At 36.2% G+C, this 24,388-nt stretch overlaps 1 protein-coding gene across 1 annotated transcript in view; it reads left to right on the top strand.

Moving 5' to 3' along the window:
- Window positions 1–24,388, top strand: part of LOC150088795 (uncharacterized) — a 157,629-nt gene that overhangs the window by 62,697 nt on the left and 70,544 nt on the right. The gene's annotated exons all lie outside the window — the stretch shown is intronic.

Here is a 24,388-nt window from a genome sequence, read left to right as displayed (position 1 = left end):
AGCCTTTGTTTCGAACAACACCGAGTGCGCGGAGTTGCACGGATTCTATGAGTTTTAGTCTAATTGTAACCATTCTTCCAGCAAAATGTATAGTATAGCTGCAACAAAGTTAAAGGAGGAGGGTGTCGTTGCCGAATAGTTCTCTCTAGCTCCCACACATTCTGAATAGGATTGAGATCAAATGAATCTAGGGGCCAGAGAAGATGGGTGGAAATTCATGTCACGTTCTCCGGACCATTATTGCACGATGCGCTGTTGCATTTTCATCCATAAAGTGATCATCACCTTCAGGGTGATGGCTACTTTATGGATCTGACAATAGACCTGATAAAAATTTAGGTACTCCTTGGATGACATTCGACCTTCCACCGGTATCGACGGACCCAGTCCGAGACAACAAAACACGGAACATCATCATCACCAATTGTGCTAATACAATTCGTAAAAAAATGTCTTTGTGTGATTATAAATCATTGCACTCTGACAGCTTAAAAATACAAGCATTGACCAAAAGAGATACGAACCTTTATTCAGTTTCGAATCGGTCCCGTCTTTGTTTAGAATAACACCAACTGTGCAGAGTGGTGAATTCTATGAGTTTTGTGCGTATTGGCCTAATTATAACCATTCTTCCAGTAAAATATATCGCGTAGCTGCAACAAATTTGAAGGAAGAGGACTTTGTTGCCGAATAGGCCTCTCTAGCGTATCCCACACATTCTCAATAGGATTGAGATCAAATGAATGTGTGGGCCAGAGAAGATGATGGAAATCCGTGTCGTGTTCTCCGAACCATTCTGGCACGATGCAGAGTTAATTGATGTTCGATATGCATAAATGTGGAAAATTTACTTTTGTTTTCATTGTCTGAATTAAAAATTGCTAAAGGATTGTGAATTATCAAAATATGTATTGTTAAAAGATTTTGAAAACAATCAATGAGAATATATAAACATAGCTGTTTCATATTATTCAAGTATTATTTGTTATTATATGCCAAGTTTCCGAGGGAGAAAAATTTATCGTTCTAATGAGTTTCACGAAAATAGAATTCCAAACACCGACAAACACTTTCCCATGCTACAAATAAATTACAGTGCAGAAGTAGAAATTGCAAATACGACTTATTCCACAAGTGTTTTAAAAAAATAGTTGTTTCATATATTTTAAAAGAAAATAAAGATACATTATATTTGTATTTTGCTAACTGATATACTAAACAAAAGTAAATTCATCACTCTTATTAGCTGAATATTATTTATTGCTTGCTAAAATGTTTGACTAATGTATTGAGTTGGCAACCTATCTGGGTACTTTGTGCCGGATTGACTCCAGTCTGGAGATTTCTTAGTGCTAGTAATAAAATTTCGAAATCAGCCGGGCGATTTCTCTTGGGTGGCACAGTTGGAAGAATCACCGTCTTCCCCACATCGGGTGGAAAAGACCTAAGTTCGAGTCCCGTCGATGACAGGGCCAAAGGTTTATGGGCCTTTTTCACAACATGACTAAGTTGGTCTGTCTCATGCGAGGGTTCCATGGTTTTTCCTCTCCTGAAATCCAGGGTTTTCGTCCAGCAAACAGAAAATTGACCACAGAACACAAGCAATTTACAGACAACATACACGTTGCAATATGGCCTTAGTCGCTGATGCAACTAAAATTCTACTACAACAACAACAGTCAATGGATTATGTTGCTAATATGCAAAAATGGGTGTAAATACATTTACGAAGTTCCATTTTGGAAAAAAACAAAACCTGAAAATTAATTTTATGGACTTAAGTACATAAAGTCCAATTTTATTTTTAATTTTTTGGGCTTTAGTACATTAAATGTACTTACATTAAAAATACATTAAATGTACATTAAATTAATTTTATGGACTTAAGTACATAAAATCAATTTTCCAATATGCATTGCCCTACAAATATTAGACAATATATCTAATAGTATGTAGGTTCACCTTTAAGAAAGTGTGCATAAGTGTTCAGAAAATGACCTTTACACCTGTTGATATCTTGTTGATTCCATAGGGCATTTACACCTAGAATGCAGATTGATCAACGTCTATTGTCAGTTCCGGGAACTTGTGTTACTCAAAGTCGTCACAGATGCTAGTCTATATGTATGAGTTCAATTGTAAATACACATACAAGTAGGGTTGCCAACTTTGAAAGAGGAACACTCTGAAAAACTTAAATATACTGTATTTTAAAAATGGCTAATCATTAGTTAACAAAACACACGGACGAACATAGCAAAAACTACCGGCGAGATCCTCCAGCAATGACCAGTTCTGACACGGTGTTAATATGTGTGCTCCCATTAACCAACACGATTCAAGTGGCGTGAAGGTGCTGGTTCCAGAAAAAGGGACCACCTGCTTTCTACCTGCAAGTAATCAAAGATGATTATAAAACGTGGAAACCAGCAGAATCTCTGACATAAATCCCATTAAGAGATTTATGTCAGAGATTCTGCTGGCCGTTGCAAATACTAAATATGGCTGGAGTTCTGTACAGGCCATTCATGTAATTTGCATCCTGTGGGATGTGATATTTTGTATTGGAACAACCTGTCCTTGGTCAAGTACAACGTTGGCATTATTGGATGAACTTGAAAACCCCGTGTCGTACCTCCCCTTTCACACTGGAACATCACTACTAACGGCCTGCAGAGAGGGCGGTATATATTTGTCAGCCATAGTTCTCCGCGTGTCTGTCAGTGATTCGTTTGACCACGTTACGTATTTCCAGTGTCCTATAGATCATTGCTGTCACTTCCAACATCCTTACAAACACTTATGTTCCATTCATACATCAGAAGTTTTCGGATTGCTATACAGCTGAGTAGATCCACACTGCATTCTCAACATCGGATAGTATAGAACTGCATTCTGTACTATCCGATGTCGAAGGTTTTGTTGAATGACTTCCTATTTTTGCGTAGATGGCAAGCCACACATATGCAATATCCCAATCATGGAATATCTTCTGGCTATACTTGTTCTTCTTTTTGCTGATTTTGTTGATGTTGCACTGTCTACATCGATACGTGGATGAACTCCGTTACTTCCCGTCACGATGGTCCCAATACACATGCACCATGGTCCCAATGCATCATGGTCATTGTTATAGCGTAGTGGTTTCGTCACTTGCAACAAGAAGACCATGGTATACATCTTTAATGATCTCATCGAAGCACTGCAGGTCTTAAAGGTCTGTCGTACAGCGTAACCCAAGTACACGTTATGGAATATTTCATTTGACTACTTGGGAGACTTTCTGATATCAAAAAGTTAGATTCTCTAATGAATTGCCAGAGCAGTGTAGTCGTAAATACCTTTATACAGTTTGAAAAACATTGACACATATTTCGTTTGGGCTTTATTGAGATAAAAATATATATTGTAAACTTATTCATCATTGTTAATGACTGTATTACTGTATTGAAATGTTCAGCAAATCAGGTTTAGGTCAGTGTATCTTTTACGATAGCAGAACATCCCCTTGGGCAAACTGTGGAGCACAAAAACTAATAAAAAAAAAGAAGAAGCAGTAACTCGTTTGGTCAACAGGTTGATTGCTGCTTCCATAGCCTATGGACAGGAAGTTCTTTAAAAGGGACCAGCTACACTCATCTTCGGAGCATTTTACTCAGAGAAGCATGTAAGACTGTAATCTGCTAATGTCGAAATAGGTGGAAAATTACCAATGGCGCACGACACTGTAATATCGAACTTCGAGATTTCACAAAGCAAGGTAAGGGACAGGTAAAATCAAATTAGTTCTTCGTGCTTTTTCGATTGCTACAACAGAAATTTGTGTGCTCACATCAACCACTGTTTACTACGTGGAGTTAAAAGAATGCATCTAATACATGGTACATTGACTGGGGAGCCCCAACTGTGCCTCCTAGCTGGTAAAATTTATTGACTGTGTACCTTCAGCTAGCATGGAGCCTGATTGCATGGATTATCTACCGCATGACAACCTTGCTCTGTATAAACTAAGTATGGCTAGAACAAACTCTACTAATAAGGTGAACATTTTCGAGGGAGGATATGCGTAGATTGTTTGCAGTGTCAAGCTTACTAGGCGCGTGCGATGAAGTACTTGGCTCCGCCTCATGTTTCGTTAGCTTGCTCGTGCAGCTATGTGAGGCCAGTCACCAGCTGAGATGAACCGGCTGATAAAAGTAAGGCAAAGTCACCGGTGATGACCTTTGCATCTATCAAAATATTGACACATTTTATTACAAAAGATGGTGCATTTTTGGATGGGTAAGGGGGCTTATACTGTATTAATAACAAGTGAGCCCTTAAGTTTAAGCTTCCTTTAATCAAAATACATCATAATATATAAAATGCCGTATATATTTATATGTATTTTTTAATTTACCTAATTTTACCTGCGCTGCCAGTCATGCGTCCAGCATGAGGGACGGGAAGAAACTCAAGAAACTTGGTCCAAGTATCGTGAAGATCACACATCATTGTTTCTTCACACTGTACCCTTAAAAACAGTCAACTGTCACAAAAGCTGCTTAAGGAAACGTTTTAAACCAGTCCGTACGAATCCACACACACAAATTCTGGTTGCTGGCTTTGCAGATTGGAAAAGGATGAAGATTCCCACCTCAATTCCTACGTTAATATGATTACATATTTAAAAAAAAAAAAAAGTGTTGGGAGTAAAGATTGATGGAATAGTTCTACTAATAATAGATGGTTGCTCTGGAGGCGAGACCAATGTTTACAGCATTGGAAAAAACCAGTGCTGAAACCATTGGGTATGTAGGGTTTCTTCATTGGTGTAATTAATATACTCACATAAAGAAACGCTACGAATATTTAAGAGTCGTTCTCCAGGGATGCTGACCTGGATTCAGCACTAAAGAACATTGTATATTTTGGATCGCTGTTTGTGACAGCTAATTATTTAATCCCTCTTCTAGAAATGGATGCTGATTGGTTGGCTTTACGCCAAGGTAAACTCAGACTGTAAGGCGTATTATGTCTGTTTACTGCTTTGTTGGATGCAAAACTCGAGTTTCTGCAAAAAAAGAAAAAGAAAAGCACTTTCCCGAAGTGTTAATGATATTGACGTTTGACGTTGAGCCCGGTTCATTACTCTGATCTTCCGTTGTTTTTTAATACATTTGGAATAATGGAATTAAATTGTACCTTCAGGTACCAATGTATATATTTACATTAAATAGCTCTCGTGGATTTCACAGACCAAGGGGAGATGTTTTTTTGGTCCGCGTTGCACTAACTACTCCCTTATATGATATTTAAACTGTTCAGTGTTCTGAACAGCAATGTTTGTCTAAAAAAATATTGCAGTTGTCAACGGTTTCGTTAAAGGTTAAAGCCGAGCGATATCATGGAATTTTTGACTGATTGTACGAGCACTATCACCTTTCTTCTTATTACTTGTTTTTGCTCTATATTTTTGTATTTTTAGTTTATCAAAATTCGCAGATGCGCAGCATTATCGGTCAAGCACTTTTCGCACCTCAAAAAATGAATTCATGAGCTTCCCGTTTCCGATTTTTGCTTTCTATTGTATAGTATACAGCAAGGGTGGCCAACTTAATTTGTGACTTCATGTCATCTTCCAAGCTTTCAAAATCGGGGATATACTGTGATAAGGCCAACCGTAAAGAATCTGCTATGCAAGTTCGTAATGTGGAACCAAAACAGGAATTTAAAAGTTCATGCATTTTTTTACATTTGTGTACTTTTCTCGGCAAACATATTTCCAAAAGTCCTTTTTTGATGATCTGGCTTTTAGGAAGATATCGTTTTGCAACGTAATAATTTCATTTTCAAGTAATATTTTCTGCAATTTGTTTTATCTAAGTCGACATTAAATATATTGAACAATGTCTTCAATTGTTTTAAAATCACTGAATCTGGTTTCAAAATCATCCTCAACTTTCTCAATTTCAGAAACATATTTCTCACTATTAAATTCAAAATGGATTTTTTCAAATGACCTTGCATATTTCCAAAACGATCGATTTTTTTTTTTTTTCTTTGAAATCCTTAGTCATTGCCAAAAATTTATCTATATGCAGAAATACTACTAATCATGTCACCCACATATTTATTTTTTCCTTGTAATTCCAAATTCAGATCACTTAATTTACTCGTAAAATCTGCCAAAAAAGCCAACTCACACAACCACTCCGTATCTTGTAGCTGCTGATAATCATCTCCCCTTTGATCAACAAATTTTTTTAATTTCATTCAGCAAATTTCGAAATCTCTGTAGAAACTTACTCCGACTCAGCCACCTCACATCTGTGTGTAATATCAGATCTGGTTCATTTTCATCGAGTTGCATTTTGAAAAGTCTCCTTTGAAGAGATTGTCCTCTGATGGAATTCAGGATTTTGAAAGCGATGTCCATAACACTTTTAGTATTTAATATTTAGTAATCTTTTGCTGGCTAGCACTTGTTGGTGGACGATACAGTGGTAACTCAAAAAATCTGGGAATTCATCATCCTTTTGGCACAATGCGATGAATCCCTTAAGATGCCCCGTCATTGCTTTAGCTCCATCTGTTGTTATTGATACGAACTTAAATGGTGGTAATTTTATTTTTTCTAAGGTCACTATTAGGTGGAAAATCCGATTGGTATTTACCATAGAGTGCTTTGAAGTGCCTTTCTAAATTTCCTTTTTTTGGGTATAACCACGGACGCATTGCAAATCAAACGACAACATTTTTCTTTTATCATTACAAAAAAAGTATTCTAATTCCGACTCTTGATGAAAATGATACGTTTTGCTCTTTTTAGTAGTATTCATTTTAAATCAAAGGGTATTAAATTAACGTATAAGTACTGGCCAGTTATTAATATTAAGTTAGCTAAATAAGAATTTGACACATACACTATGCTCTCCACAACTGAACTGCGTGAATTTTCGCTAGACAAGCCTAGGGGCTGCGCAGTGGTAAGAGTAGTCAAGTGGTTTAATGGATTTGTAATAAGCATATGAAGTTGGGCGCATAATAATAATAACATTTAGATTTTGACTAATCTAATTCTGATATATATTTAAAATTCGTCGTGATCGACCTTTTGGCCACCCCTGGTATACAGTATATCAGATAGCGACAAGGTCAGGCGCGAGAAGCATCTCTACACGATTAGGCAAGTTTTCTTTTTGCATTGCTTCATTTTCCTTCAGCTGTCCTAAATAGCTTTGGTTACATAATTTTATTGCAATAGTTATCAGTTATCGTTTTTCATCCTGTTTAAGTATAAAGTTCTCACTGAGTGTCAATTAATATCAATAAGCATTTTAAATGGTGCGGTTCTACCTTCCATTTCTAGTCTCCAATAGGCGTAGTAGGTTAACTAAACCTACACTGTAGAAACTCCAATAGTTTGCGTGCTAATAAATATTCTAGGGAGGACAGTGGAAGCAAGGTAATATTTGTGATATTCTTTTATAGGTTCGGATTATAAAATTTAATGTTAATATATTTGAAGAATTAATTAAAGCTTCGAGTAGCAGTGTCCATCATATTGGTAATACCGAAGTTGGATGTCATTTCCATCTGGCTTCGGTATTAGACAGCGGTTCCCCATCGAATGTTATCTAAAGGTGCTACCACTTTGGATTGGACCAGGAGCCTTCGGGTTTAATGGCTGTCAAGTTCGACTCCAGGTTTTCTTGTAATTTCTCCGGATCTTAGGATGGTAGAAAAAATAAAACAAGATAAAATTTCCATTCTTTTTTTTAGGCGAATGCAATATCGTGTGATATATGCTTTTTTTCTCTGAATGTTTATAACTTAACTAAATGTATAAACAATTTAATACTAATATCATATACCCAAATGTTTTAAATCAGGGACCGGTAGAATTTTCCTATTATATGAGCTATTTTAAAAATAAAGGTCACAAAATAAAACAATTTTTTTACAAGGATATCTGTACTTTAAACAAAATACGGTAGTTACAGAATTATTATAGCTTTTATTATAAAAACACATTAGGAAAGTAGGTACGTAAAAATTTAAAGAAATTTCAGAAAGCAATCTAAAAAAGAAATGTATTTTACGTGAAAATTTTTCAGGATTGCTTTCATAATTCCCACCGGCTGGTTATTGATTTTGAAAAGGTAGCAGCTCTAGTCTTGTTACAAAGGTGCAGGGTGAACTGATGCGTCAGAGTTCAGGGGAACCCCCAGCAAAGGAAAATTTATTTTACGAGCACCCTCTTTTTCACTTCCACCCTTCATAAGTTATTATTTTTTGTTTATATTCCAAAGTGATTACACAGTTATTTGATGTATTACCGAATATAATTTTTGAAGGTATTCGAAAGCATATTAAATTCACTTTTAATCGCTGAGATGTAAATTCTATTCTGTTTTAACATGATTATTTTCAAAGTGTGTAATCGTAAACCTATTTTTAAAAACAATGGAATTATTCTGTTTTTTTTTAATTTTTTAAAATTATTACACTGGATAGTTTGCAAAGTATTACTATCATTAATTATTGGAATTATTCCAAATGGATGGCCAGTGCTCCAAACAGAAGGAACTGGAAAGTTGCTGGAGAGGCCTTCATCATCATCAGCCATTTTCAATCCACTGCAGGATGAAGGCCTTTCCAGCAACTTTCTAGTTCCTTCTGTTTTGAGCACTGACCATCCATTTACTACCCAAAAACTCATGAATTTCATCTATCCATCTCCGCCTTTGTCTTCCAGGTTTTCTTCTAGCTCCTCTTGGGTACCATTCTGTTATTTTCTTAGTCCATCTGTCATCATGTCTTCGAGCTATGTGTCCTGCCCAAGACCACTTTAGTTTTAGTTCTTTATGCAGAAAACAAGTGTCTCTAACAGAGTAATAGAAAACAGGACGTTAATTAAAAAAAAATAATAATAAGAAATAATTTACTCATGTATTTTCGTATTCATTTAAAAATCTATCTGATTTTTAGTACTGCGCCGTCTAAAAATTCGAAATTTGTGAACCTACTCCAGTTACGCTCTTTGCATGACGTCACAATTAGAGAAAGTTCTCCAATGCTGGCATAATTGACGTTGATGCATGTTATTTACTCCCTCTGTGTTTTGAACATATGATCACAGCACAGTTGAGAATAATGTTAAACGCCTTTTTAAAGCCCAATTTTTGTATTTTGAATCAAAAGTCATATAACGGCTGTTACGCGAGCAATGGTTTTAAGGGCAGACGATATAATTATTAAAAATTTTAAAATACCAAATAAAAAGTTGGTATGCAAATGAACCTATGAGAAATAGGAACTTCAGAGAATCCAATTGTAACATCTTATCACAAATGTACGATTTTCTGTGGTATCCTATCCATCTTATCGAGCTAAGGTTAAATGGAATCTACCTCAGAAGCTGGAAAAGCAGTTCTAAAAACCAGTGAGATCCTCCTTTACCAAAAAAAAAAAAAAAAAAAAAGAAAAATAAAGACAAAATCTTGGTCTCCATAACTCCCTATCCTGATTGGTGTCAAAATCATGACATCATCCATTTAGGTGTCCTTGAACTCGTTCAAGGCCATAACATCAGGTTGTTGTCAGCTGTGAGAGGGCATACAACCTTTTCTATCGATTCTTGCATCTTTCTTCATTGCAGTAGCACTCATATTCTGAATTTCTCCCCACCTCCACTCTCAAAAGTGTCCTTACTTCGATAAGCATTCATATCCTTCTCTCAACAACATAATGATATCAAGATTTTAAAACGTCCGGATATAAACAAGAAAATAACCACCCTTCCCCACTGCATAAAAAGATCCCTGTTATGCTGTATTCATTTAGTCTCTATCCCACTACATGAAGGGAACCTTTGATAATATTCATTTTTCTTTACTCTTGAGCTAGCGCTTGGATGCGGTCTCATCCACGCTTCCACCTAAACACGTCCCTGTTCAACACATTGCGTTTCTGTTTCTCATCAGCTTCTGTTTTATACACGTTTAAAGCTCCTTGGTGATTTACTGCGTCATGAGTCATTTAGCTGTTGCAATTTTGGTTACTACACAGACGAGGAGATGTTTCTGTTGAGGGTTTGGTATTTTGGAGAAAAATAAGTCTGCAAGACCGAGCGAATCATTTATATGGTGGAACGTTTACGAAGAATAAAACGAGTGTAAACAGTGATAAGCTATCACTATACACTTGTCAGCACTTCCAAAGAGCAACCTTTTCAGATAATTAGGGTTTGATATACAGCGACATTAATCCAAACATATACTATGGACCAAGCTTGCGTTTTATCATCTGACACGCAGTGATCTGTATTCTGAAGCCATATACCAAATAGGTTAGGTCATATGTGTATTAAACGCCAAAGAAACTAAGGCTACGAGGCGTTAGCATATCGTATCTATAAATTGCGTGTATTCTTCCGCATATTTTGTACTTGCTGAACGAAAAACTCGAGTTTGCGGGATAAAAACTATCCAGCTCTGAGACTGAAAAACTCAGTCTCGTTTAAAAAAAACCATAAAAATTCCTCGCATTGTTCGACCACGGGATTCGAACTTGGACCTTTTCCATCTGCTGCTGGAAGGACGGAGATTATAACCACTGTACTACTCTCGAGGGTCCTTTATCAAAAATGGAACCCACTTACAGTAAACGCATCAAGGGACTTCAGGTGATACTTCCTAAAATATTTCCTGACTGCTCGTCTCATTGAGATATTACATCTAGGCAGGTAAAAAATGTAATAATAATGACAACTGTGTGAGTTGTCTTCCGCCAATTTGATAACATTAGAACAATTATTTTAAAACTGGAAGTTAGTTGTTTAAATTAAGACAAATTCGAGTCGGATCAAAATAAAACGAAACAAACAAAAAAAGCTAAAACGATTCATTCAAGGCCCTACTTAAAGCAAGTTTTTGTATGTTTTGAAATTAGATACAGTAGCAGTTATTATTATTTTTTTCATGAGTAGTTGAGAAAAAATCATGGCCAATAGGACACTACAGTGACCTCATTTCTCATTCAGTCACTTATGAACATTGCTTTTGGCGTTTTTTTTTTTTTTTTTTTCCAGAAAAGGAAAGAAAAAATCGTTTTTTGTACTTTACTATTTCATTCACTTACCAATAAATAAAATAAAAATATTTATCCATCACATTTCCCGAAGGATAAAAATATTTATCCATCACATTTCTGAAGATCAGCTGCTTACCGCAGCTGATCTTCAGAAATTTACTAATGATAGATGGAACTGGGTCCCATCCTGATGTTCACCACTAATAATCCATGGAAAATAACCCCTTCCTATAAGCGAAATTGTCTGTAAAGTTTGTGTATTATCATTATAATTCATCCTCCATCTCAAGAAGATATAATTCGGCACAATTCCAGAGAAAGACCTCATTACCATGCACCGAAACCAATTAACCGAGAACTAAGCAGAAAGTTTGTGCAAATATTTCCTTTAAGATACTTATGAAAATCACACGCACAACTGTTTTCATCCCAGCAAGGAAAGAAGTTAACAACACAATGAAGGGCCAACCGTGGCCACTAACAGTGATAATGCAATTACTATTAATAGATTGGACAGTAATTCAAAGAGAGGTATCATCAGTATGGCTATTTACCAATTTTTCGAGTGGCTGTTGCTTTTGATGTACGGTGTTTTGATGTGCTATTCCAAGAGAAATTTATACAAGCAGCAAATACTAGATTACAAGCAATTTTTAGCTCTGATGCACATGAAGGAACTAATCGAATACCATAATGTATTGGTTTTAAACTTAAAGGAAAGTCCGTCGAAAATTTCCTAGATAGTCAATTTTCTAGGCCAGCGTTTCTCAGAGCGTGGCATTTGGGAATTTTTGAGTGGTACGTAGTTGACCTATAGATTAAATAATAATAATAATAATAAAAGATAAAGGAATATAAAAAAAAAACGTAAATACAGTAGGACCCCATAAATCCGACATTCAAATATTCGGAATTATCAAAAATCCGTACTTTTTAAAAATATTTCTCCGAGGATAGATGACCGTATAAAAGAAGAGGTAAAATAGGATGACTAGATACCAAATTTATACATTATGTTCCATTAATAATTTCCAAATACTAATTTCTGATTTTACATACATTTCAACTCTATGTCATTTTTATTATGTACTTGCAGCTTAAAGCAGCTACAGCTCCCCACGATCAAATTAATCTGGATTATTTTTACTGCTACGTGATTAAACCTTAATGATTCCATGGAAAACTGCTTTAGCTCCGTCATCACTTTAGAAAATCCTAGGACCGCCCCTTGTGGTACGCCCTCACGGGTGGTACAGTTGCTGGAATCGGCTCCCTCCCCACAATGAGTGGAAAAGACGTGAGTTCTAATCCCGTCGATGAAGTGAGGAGGCTGCTCTGTATAACAGTGGTAATGCAACTACGATTAACAGATAGGACAGTAATTCAAAGAGAGCTATCAATATGGCTGTTTACCACCTTTTCCAGTGACTGTTGCACTTAGGCCATATTTCCCAATACATATTATGTCTATAAATTGCGTGTGTTGTTCTGTGGTCGCTTTGCTGTTTGCTGGATGAAATATTTGAGTTTCCGGGAGGAAAAAAACCTACGAGGGCGCTTTACCCTCGTGGATAGCAGTTGGTAGGGTGGCCTTCTCCCCACATCAAGTAGAAAACACCTGAGTTCGAGTCCCGTCGGTGATGGGAGGAATTTTTAAGGGTCCTTTTCACAATATGGCTGAGTTAGTCGGTCTCAGGAGAGGGTAGCATGGTTTTTTGATCTCGGAAACTCGGATTTTTCGTCCAGCAAACAGAAAATCGACCACAAAACATACAATTTACAGACAGTATACATGGAGCAATATGTTCTTAGTCGCTGATGCTCCTCCAACCCTACTACAACAACTGTTGTATAGAATAATCAAAATTAGTTTAAATTTAAATTTCATATTTTGTTTCAAACTGCACTGTTAACATTTTTTGTGATAAATATATTTAAAAAACGAAATGAAAAAAAAATAACTAAAACATGACGGTTCATTTTATAATTGCCGTGTAGCGAACAAAACTGATGAATTTCAGTATAACAGATTTTCATATTTGGCTATTTTACAAATATCATTAAAATCAGACTAATTAGAATCTGGCAATTATTATTATTATTTCTTCCTGACGGGTGGAGTAGGGGGGTTCCACTCTGTGACGGGTACTGATACAAAGTTTATTACTTTCCGTGGAGGTATTAATATGCAATATTCGCAGAAATGAAATGCTTCGGTTTAAGCAGTGTACATATGAAAGATCTCGTTTTATGTTATCAGTTTACTAAATACATAAATAACAGCAGAAAAGTGGAATAAGTGTTATATTTCAGTTAATATTAAAATCCAGGCGAAATTAAGTGATCTCAGTTACATGTTGCCATTTGTTTATTTTGTTAAATCACAGAAGATCCGTGAAATATGTGCAACATTTCAATATTTATTTAAAACCACCATCAATAGAGTATTACAAGAAAAGTGAGTAAATATTTCGTTGTGAGGTATGTGCAATAAAGTTAAAACTGTTACAATTATGGATTATTATTTTTTTTTATTATTATTATTATTATGTAAACACCAAACACGAGAGGTATTAGAACTTATAGTACTTAGTACCGTGCTTGAGTTGGAGGTTGAGAAGACGAAAGAAGATATTTGTTGACATTGGACTTGAACTTCTGTAGACTGTAATTTTCAGGAAATACGTATGAAGGAAGGTTGTTCCAGAAAACGGCAGTTGAATGAATAAACGAGGAAGATGAAAAGTTGGTTCTGTGAGTTTGAAGTTGGACAGTAAATGGATGTTGGCTGGTGGCGGCACGTGTTCGGACTGTTTTGAAAGAGAGAGCGGGAATTATAGACGCCAATTCAGAAGAACAGTGCCCATGGAAGTATCTGTAGAAGAGGCATGCAGCAGAAACAGTACGTCTATGAGAGAGCGAGTGGAGAGACTTTGTTAGAGATGAATCATTAATAAACCTAACTGCCCTCTTCTGAATGGAATCAAGAAGCCTGAGAGAGGTTTTGGGGGCACAACCCCAGATGTGGGAACAATATTCCATGGCAGGGCGGATTTGCGATTTATACAGAGTGAGCAGCTGTTTGGAAGAAAAGTAACACCGACAGCGAAAGAGAAAACCAAGTTTTTTAGATGCAGAGGAAGCAATATTTGTAATGTGCTTGTGCCAAGAGAGAGATTAGAAGTCAGGATAATCCCCAAAAGAGATATATCATTTTGCCTAGAAATCGGAGTGTCATTAAAGATAAGCATAGGAGCAGAAGAATCCTTTTTTGCGAGATATAAGACAAGACTGAGTTTTAGAAGGGTTGAAATCAACTAAGTTGTCTTTGCCCCACTGGAGAATTACCTGAAGATCGGCATTTAAGGAATTGGTAGCAGATTTTCGAGAAGTTGAAGCTGATTGAGCAGGACAAGGTTTCTCAAAATGGAAAGTAAAATGCAATGTGCTATCAACGGCAAAACTATGGATAGGATTCCCAGTCAATAGAAGAAGGTCATTAATATACAAGAGGGGAAAGAACTGAACCTTGGGGGACACTGGCATTAGTGGAGAAGTTAGAAGACAGAGAGCCATCTACCATCACCCTCAGTGAGCGATCAAAGAGAAAACTGGATAACCAATTACTAAAAACAGTTGGCAAACCATAAGATGGAAGTTTGTTTAGAAGACTTTTATGCCAAACACGATCGAAAGCCTTTGAGATGTCAAGAGCAACTACTTGTGTTTCACCGAACCTTTCCATTGAATTAGTCCATAAATGGGTAACATAAGCCAGAATATCACCAGTGGATCGACACTGACGGAATCCATACTGGCGATCGTTGATCAGACGGAAGGTTTCAAGGTAGTTTAAGAGTTGGCGGTTAATTGATTTCTCCATTACTTTAGAAAGAGTATAAGTAATTGCAATGGGACGATAATTGGATGGGAGGGATTTGTCACCCTTTTTAGGAACTGGCTGGATATGAGCAAATTTCCAAGCAGAAGGAAAAACACCTTTGGAATAAAAAAGTGAAAAAAAGGCGACAAAGAATAGGAGTAAGTTCAGGAGCACAGGTTTTGGGAACAAGTGGAGAAATACCATCGGGACCTGGAGCTTTCTTAGCATCAAGATTCGTCAAAATCCTTCTGACATTCTTTTGACGGAAGACCACAAGAGGCGTGTGACCACAATGGAGCGTGTTGGGAATAGTGGGACGTGTTTTACCAAGATCATTAATACATGAGTTGGAAAAAAAAATGTTACTTAAGCAATTAGTATTAATTGTTAACAAAATAAGTAATTTTTTAATTTTCACTTTTATTAATTACAGAAAAAAAAAAAATCAATAATTTAAGAATAAAAATAAAACGCGAAGAAATGGTGTTCTATTTTTACCTAAACCATTTCGTTTGACTATGAAATTTAGTTTTGTGAGTGTATTATTATTAAAAATATTGGGCACTTGCATTCGAAAACGAAATAAATAGTTTAATAATATTTATTATTTGTGTTTCCTGAAATTTATTTCAAACATAATATTAGCTTTAATCAACTAGTTTTAAGTCCAACTGAAAGCAAAGACTTACTAAATATAATCGAAAGCAGAGTCTGTTCAAAAATAAGGAAGATATTTTCCAAATCCCAATCAATATTACATTATTATAAAAAAAAAAAAAAAGCGGATTCTGGGTAACAGGATTACAATAAAAGATGGAATAGTGGTGGTTATGCACTAGACACGTATCTACTTAAATCCACAGGAGAAAAAATAAATAAATATAATTTTTAAGGTTCAGTTTAATAAAATAATATAATTTTAAAAATTATAAAAATCAATAATAAATAAATAAATTTGAATTAATATATTGTTTCGATAAATTTAGCGAAAATGAAAAACAGGCCCCCCCCCCAAAAAAAAGAAAAGACACACCAAGTCAGTGGCAGATCCAGTAGAGGACCAATGGCGCCATTGCACTCCTCAGAGACTGAGTAAACAGAACAAATAGTGTATTTTATGATATTGATTCTTTTACTGTCTGTCACATACCATGATCGTTATATCGCCCTTCGCCTCAAGTAAAACTGTCTACATCTGACCTTGCACAAAGTCCAGCTGGACAGTTGACGCCAGCACAATTTCCCTGTCATACATGGGAACTCCCTGATAAGATACCTAGTATCCTATAATAGAGAATGTCTTGAAAGCACTGCATTTCCAACAACATCCTGTTAAAACCTCTATTGTACCCAGTAAGACGAATCTAAGATAGTGTTTATGTAGTATTTATTTCTGTTATAGTGATTCAGATGTTTTTATTGCAAACCTTAAACTTAACGTGCTTTTTAAGATAGGAACAATAAAAATAGAACAACGCGATATATTTGTTATATTAGTAAATGATAAATACTGGGATAAACAACATTTTTTGTTTATATTTTGTTTTAGAAATGATACACCATCTTTTGCACATTCCAATGAACAGCGAGGTGGCTTTTTCGCTGAAGATCTACAGATCAGGAACCTGATTCTGTCGCGCTTTCAATTAGAATAGATAAGCTGACATTTCCATATCATTTCTTATTTCTTTATCTATAGCATTCAGAGCTAAGTGTAATAAATTGTTTCGGCCCTCAAGCAGAAACAGCTGATTCGCACACACACTAGTATTAAATTGTTCTTTGAATTCGGATTCTATTACTATTCTATTCATGTCATCTAACTTTTCTTTCTGCTTCTCTCACCATCTCAAAGAGGTCGTTCCTCCAGATCTAGTCTTGTTTTTAAAATAGACCAGCCAGAGTACGTCGATTCTAGCAATTGCTAATGTCCCAGGGTCAAACGTTTGTGACAATTATCCTAAGGATTATGATGATGACAGGAAGTTCTCTGTTTTTTATCCTTAATGAACCGCTCATGTTATATTAAATGTTCCCATTAGAGAGGACATGGTGATTTTAATGAGCGTAAGAATGCTTGTCACGAGCCTTGTTTTTAGTGTTGAGATAAGACAAGTTTTTTCCTCCTGTGCTGCTTTTAATGTTTGTGTGTGAATATATCGGGATCAAAATCAAGTGTTGATATAACACAACGGTTATTTTCTATGTGGAACAGGTCTGTTGATCTCTTCAATCTCTTCTTGATTATTTTACAGTAAAAATAAAAGCCCACAGATGGTATTTTAATGATATTTAAAATTCATTGAAACTTTCAAATTTTAACAAAAGCTTACCGTGGTGCAATAAAAGTTGTAAATTGAATTTAATTTAAATGAATATTAAAGATAGTTGACAAGTGCTCTCGTGAGTAGCACAGATAATATATAATCACATTTTTTCCCACACCGGGTAGAAAAGACCTGAGTTCGAATCCCGTTAACGATACGAGGAATTTTTACAGGCCTTTTTTACAACATGGCTCGAGTATAGTATGGGTTTTTCCTCCAGGAAACTGGTGTTTTTCGTCCAGAAAACTGCAAATCGACCACAGAACACACGCAATTTAGAGACTATATACGGCGCAATAAGTTGCTGAGGCGCCCAAAACCCTCCCATAACAACGTTTGCAACTTAAGTTCAATTAATGATAATTTTTATGCCTGCTAACTTGACCAGATAAATAAAAAACTTCATATGTAATGCTCATGCCATAATCTTCCTTCCACACAACAGTTATGCGCCAGCAAAATCTGTATAAAAAAGTAAAGTGCAGCCATTACCAACCCACTGCAGGATGGAAGCCTCCTCAACAATTCATGCTGAGGGAAATGGACCATAATCTGTCACGCTGGTCCAGTGCTGGTTGGCAGATCGACCGTATTCAGCAGTCAGGGGCTTGAACCCCGGTCTACTCAAAGAGCGTGTGCTACTCACTCCCGCTCCTGCCCACTCGGCTACGGAGGCCTGTATACTAAAGCAATAAAATGTATTACTGTATGTGATGAACACTGTCATGTCAGCAATTGATTTAATCCAATCGAAGGCTTTTGTCCATCTCAAGTTGTTTTCAAATGGCATTCATGCAATTTGAAAATCCAGGCCAATTGCAATTTTAAATCCATGCCATAAAAAAAAAAAAAAAGGTAAAGTGCAGCCATTATCAACCCAGTGCAGGATGGAAGCCTCCTCAACAATTCATGCTGAGGGAAATGGAAATCTGCCACGCTGGTCTTCGAATCCATGCCATATAGCTACCTAATTGATCTGGTCGTTCTTGCTGACCCTCTTGTGAACATCTGGAACTCCAACGTAATGTTTCCAAGGATGTTGATCAGTTCACTTTTATCACTGTCTTCAGTAATTTACAATTCCTGGTGTTTTAAGTGTGCATGACCGTTTCCGCGACTCATTTTGCTTGTTTGTGATATCACTGTTATTACTTTCACATTTTTTAAATCTGTTCCTGCTTTGCATGCATCTGGATCGTACCGTATACTGCGCTGGGAGGGGTGTCCGGATATTTTTCGTAGCTTACTGTATTGTTACATACAAACAAGGTGTTTCAATGAAAAAATCAGTTTAGTCCTAAAGCGTCATGTACTGTACTTGTAAAGCGAATCTAAACAGATTTCATTTGAAGGGGGAAAAATAAAATAAAAACAAAAACACAACGGTTGTATCTTGAAGGGACGTAACACAACTACCTTCACAATTGCTTATGTTCGTGGCGCCTCTGTAGCCAGGTGGGAAGGAGCAGCAGTGCGTACCACACGCTTCTTGATTAGACCGGGGTTCGAGCCCGTCACCACCAAATACGGAGGATGCGGAAAGGTCAGGGAATGACCACCGCATATTCCCGGAGCAATATGGCCTTAGTTGCTAATGCTCCTAAAAACCAAACAACAACAACAGCTTATGTTCGTTTCAGCAGTACAACGATTACGTTTTCAGACTTAACTCAGGACTGGGGAACAACTTGCCTATGGAGAAAAAGCATTTTATTAGGTAAAATTTAGAAATCTTAAACTATAAATGTCTACATGGTCAAATTTTAAGATCAAAATCAAAAATTTTAGTCCAAATGTGAGAAAAAAGGCCTAGAAGGCAAATAGCCTAAACCTATAAACCGATTTTAATAATAATAATAATAATAATAAAAGTTTCTCATATTAGTTATGCGTTTCGAACCGGACCTTAGCCACGGTGTGGGAAGACTGTGATTATATAACCTTTCCTGTACTTGCCTTTGGTCATAATCACTACAAAAGAAATTAGACTTGGAAAGTCTGATTTCTTTTTCCTCGTGATTATGACTGACGTTTCCATAGTGACAATGCAATCCAAGAATTTATTTTCTTCCTTTTCACATCGTATTAGGTACTACAGACACAAGCCCCTTTCGCAAACGTTTCTGTTCATCCTTGAGACACTTGGAAACTCACTTCCAGCACACATTCCTGTACGGAAATTTGTCATAGATGATGGTGTAGGCAGACCCATGACCGTTATCCAGTTCTCTGGCTATGTCATTAACTGTTATACACCGATCCGCCCTGATGACTTGGCTGCTTAGACAACATTTTCTTCCTTAACAACTGTTTGAGGTTATCCTGCGCGAGAGTCGTCCTTTAGATTTGTTCTTTCTTCACGGTAACAATTTGCCCATTTTGTAAACTCATGGGTGTGACATACAGTTATCGACCTACACCTTTTCCATATAGCGATTAATGTCTGCTGGAGAGATGTCTCCGATGTAAGTAACACTAAATGGCACTAACTTGGACGCATCCATCACTATTAAGGCTTACAATACCGGGATCCCAGTCATTTTTTTCCGGTATTCAAATACCGGTTTTTCGGTACTAATTTTAAAAAAATAATTGTTTATAATTTAATCACATAAAGGTTATAAAATCACCTTTATGTGATAATGACGTCGTTATCTCTACTAGCAAATGTTCGATAAATCATCGATAGGACACCATGCAACATTTCAACCTGTCCACGATTCTCGGACAACTTCATGTCTGACCGTATCGTAACTCCCAAGTCCCATTCCTCCACTACTGACTTTAGTTCAACTCCACCAAATGTATAAGTTATTTTGGGGTTGCTGTTCTGCAAGGTGTAAGACCTTGCATTTTGCTGAATTAAAGCATAGCTGCCACTTTTCTGACCATCCCGGAAGTCTATCTAGGTCACTCTAAAGATCACTGTCTAGGTCACTCTGAACAAGTTAATGATCATTAACTACTCTACTGATCTTTACACCATCTGCAAGTTTAGACCTCACGCCTTCCATCCCTTCATAGATGTCATTTAAGATAATCAAAAACAACAGTGGTCCCAATACTGATCCTTGAGGAACCCCACTTCTTACATTAACCGAATCTGAGGAATAACCATTTATCACAACCCTCTGCCTGGTGCCCTCAAGCCATCATGCTATCCATCTAAGGATTCCAGCCTGCTCCAACTTATAAAGTAACTAGTCATGTAGGATTGAGTCAAATGCTTTTCTGAAATCCAAATAAACAATGTCGAAATTGTTCCCTAAATCCAGCCCACGAGTGACCTGTCAAAATTGCTAACCAGATTTGTTAAACCTGATTTTCCCTTTACAAAACCATGCTGTGTAGCCTACAGAAATCCATTTCCATCTAAATGATCCTGAATTCCACCCGTGATCATTGCCTCCATGATTTTCCCTACTACTGAAGTTAGACTGCCCGGTCGGTAATTTCCCGTTACACTCCTAGAACCGCCTTTATGTTCCAATTTACACCAATCCAACGGAATCTCTCCTGAGTCCAATGATGCTCTCATAGCTAGCCTTAATGATTAAATGCACTCACTCGCCGCCTTTAAGATTATAGGGTATATGCCATAAACCACAGGAGCTTGTAGGTGCGAAAGTTCTCATTAATAATCATTTGAAATTTCAACATCATTAATTACATTTTTTTCAACTTCACTTCCATAATATCTCATTGACACAAAAGATTTTTTTTTTCTTTTATGTAAATATCGATGCAAAGTAACTGTTGAGGTCATCTGCAACTTCAGCTATGTTATCTAATACTGTCCCATGTCCATTTATAAGGGTCCAATCTGATTTGTCCTTCTGTTCTTTGCATTTATATATGTGAAGAATTCCTTAACTACACTCTCTGCTCTCTTTATTCCTTATCCCCACTCTTTGCTCTCTCCCAGACTCACTAAAGGTACTACAGTAAAAATTATACTTCGCTTAATAAAACGTCTTTCCCCTTCAGAAAATGATGAACATAATTCAACCATGGAAGACCAATGTGAAACAGAACATCAGTGTTCCTCAAATTCTTTCCAAAATAAGAAATTGCCTGACTCCAATGAGATTTTAAAAGATGAACTTGAGTCGGAAATTAATGAAATACTTTTAAGTATTTTTGGTAAAAAAGTTCAAAGCCTAGAAAATATGGACTGAGATCGTCTACTATTATCTCAGTACGATAGCACCATCCAGCATAGAATCCGAAAGGGTGTTTTCTGCCCCTAATCAAATACTGTATGTACCAAAATTAGATCCATTTTAAACGATCATACTATTGATTGCTTATGTTTCTTAAGAGCTCGCTTTGTTCGGACGGGTAGTGTGGATGCTTAAACATAACTAAACTTTGCAGTAACAATATGTATTTTTTGTTTTTAGGATAACTGTATTTTAATGATTTTTTTTTCCAGAATATTTATTATTGCAATATAAGTTTATTTAAAACATGAATCCAAGTAATTACAGTACTTGTTTTTTTCCTTACTTTATTGCACCCAATTGTCATCAAAATTTATTGAGAAAAATGTTTGTTTTTGGAATACCGGTATCCTGGTTTCATTACATTATATTATTATATTATATTATATTATATTAAATTTCAATTCAACATAAGACAACAGAGGTTGGAATTTTGAGAGGAGAGTTCGGAACTAGATTTCCTTATGTAAGTAGATACATCTTTTCTGGATGAACTTTATTGAAGTGGTTACCAACCTTTTCGTACAAGCGAACCACATTGAATGGAGGAATGCATAAAAACGCACCCAAAACCGGAAGTATACGATTAGGATCACACCTCAAAACGGAAGTGTGATGAGTGCCCCTTGAAACGAAAATTAAAATAATACAAATAATGAAGATTTAGACAAAGAATACACTTAACCATATAAATTAATTTTTAATTTAATTTATTAAGAGTATCAACCAAGACTGTTCCAAAAATGTTGTAACATGGCCGTTACACAAAAATGAGCTTTATTTATACGTAAATACTAAGTTTGATGGCTACTAATTTTTTCCCTTAAACTAATCTCTGGATTCCTGTTCAACTCGATCTCTAGCATGTTAGAGGCATCTGATACAATCAGCAGCCTGGTTTTTGCAGAAGAGCGGCCAGGGAACGATCTATTGTTCTTTGACCGCTTTTCAATAAAAGCGACATCCATTAACGAAGCAATGAGCTGCAGCTGTTGTTCATCAATGGGTGGAATCAGCAAGTGGGTCAACCTGCGTTCTTTCCATGCACACATATCGAAATGACTTTACCCATATGGTCCACAGTACACTACGGAACTGCACCATGCCTACGTATTTCCCTCAAACCGCCCATCGTGGGTAGCACACCGTCCTCCCCCACCGGATGGAAAGACCCAGTTAGAGTTAGAGTTTCGTCGATGACGGGAAAAGTTTTATGGGCCTTTTTCATAACGTAGCTGAGTTAGTCTGTCTCAGAAATTTTTTTTTTCTCTCCCGGAAACTCGGGTTTTTCGTCTATCAAACAGAAAACCGACCTTACGACACACGTTTTTCCTTCAAAGATCATCCTCGCTCTGGCCACTCGGGCTGACGTTTCACAAAAATTGGAATTGATGTTCTTATGGGACCTGCCAACCAATTTTATCACAGTGTTTGGGAATGCGACGCGTTTCAGCGAAATCTTTCTGCCATATCCTCACTATGATCACGGAGAACGGTTGTCAGGGTCTTCGTCGTGTTGCTGCAGTTTCCCCACACTCTGCTCTTCCCTCATTACTAGTGCGAATCGTTACTATATATCTGTGACCTGGAAACAAAGGCCCAGTTCTCCCAATAGAACGCTCCGTCTTTTCTAAGGCTTCAAAATAAATAAATAATAATAATAATAATAAAATAAAATAATAAAAGAAAAAAATTAAAAAATATATTTTATTTATTATTATTTTTAATATTTTGTCTAGAAATAAAGAGTCAAATCACGCAATTTTTATGATTCTCTTTGGATATTGTTAAAAGTAATCAGTAGATTTGTGGAACTCCCGTCAGTTACGGAAACGGAATGATAATGTTTCGGAATTCAGTATGCTGTGAGAGCACTGTTTTGGCCACCTTTATTTGATCCTAGAAATGATTCAAAGATGGACAACCAGATTCATAAGGAGTACTAATCGATGTCCGTATGAACAGCTTAGAAGGTGAGGACTGCAATGCCTGGTAACTAGATATCTTAGGGATGTAAAGCTCTGAAGGGAATCATTAAAGTGAACGAGGGAGAGATATTTTCACTGGTAGAGGAGAGAGAACCAGGAAACAGAAATACAAAATTCTGGAGAGTAATAGAAGGCTGGATCTCAGGAAATTTACTTTCGGACAGAGTGTTGTCGATCGTTCGATTGCATTGCATACCACATTGGTCTAGGGGAAGAATTTGGTAAAAGTTCAAAGCGGAATTGAATAGTCAGTTTTTGACGACGGAAAAAATATTAGTGATAGAGAATCTTTTTCCCCCCTGTTTTGTGGTGGATACAGAAAGCTTCGCTTCCTTTCATCATTTAGACATTATAATATTAATACTAACCGTTAACAATGGACAGCTTGTTTTTCCTTCTATATTTCGTTAAGTGGCACCCAAGATATTTAAACCTATTTACATGTATTAGGATTTGGTTTTCTATGCAGATTTTGCTCCTTATGGGCTCTACCTTGGAAAGCCACTACTTTGGTTTTTTCCTAAACATATTTCTGTTATTTATTTTCTCCTAAATTATGATATAAATTAAGGTAGTTATACTAAATTTAAACTTTATGATAATATAATCATTTTTATAGCGCATTTAAATTTCTCTTATTATATGCAAATTATTTATATTAAGAAGGTCTTTTAAATGCATTATTTTCTATTAAAATACTTAAAATTCAAAAATATCCAGTATGTTTACCGTTACATAAACTATTTTTATCTTTAACTTTTGTAAACATATTAAACTACACCCTTTTACAGTTTTTACGTAAACAAGAGAAGTTGGCTATTTTCGTGTAATGTTTCTCAAGGTGGAGTCTTTTTTCCAAAAAAAAAAACAAAAAACGAATTTTAAATAACT

Source organism: Mastigoproctus giganteus, chromosome 3 (genome assembly GCF_048544385.1).
Source record: "Mastigoproctus giganteus isolate SK-2022 chromosome 3, ASM4854438v1, whole genome shotgun sequence".
In the NCBI taxonomy this organism is placed as follows: Eukaryota; Metazoa; Arthropoda; class Arachnida; order Uropygi; family Thelyphonidae; genus Mastigoproctus; species Mastigoproctus giganteus.
The sequence above is the reverse complement of the archived record's forward strand: the minus strand, read 5'-3'. Positions and strand labels throughout refer to the sequence as shown.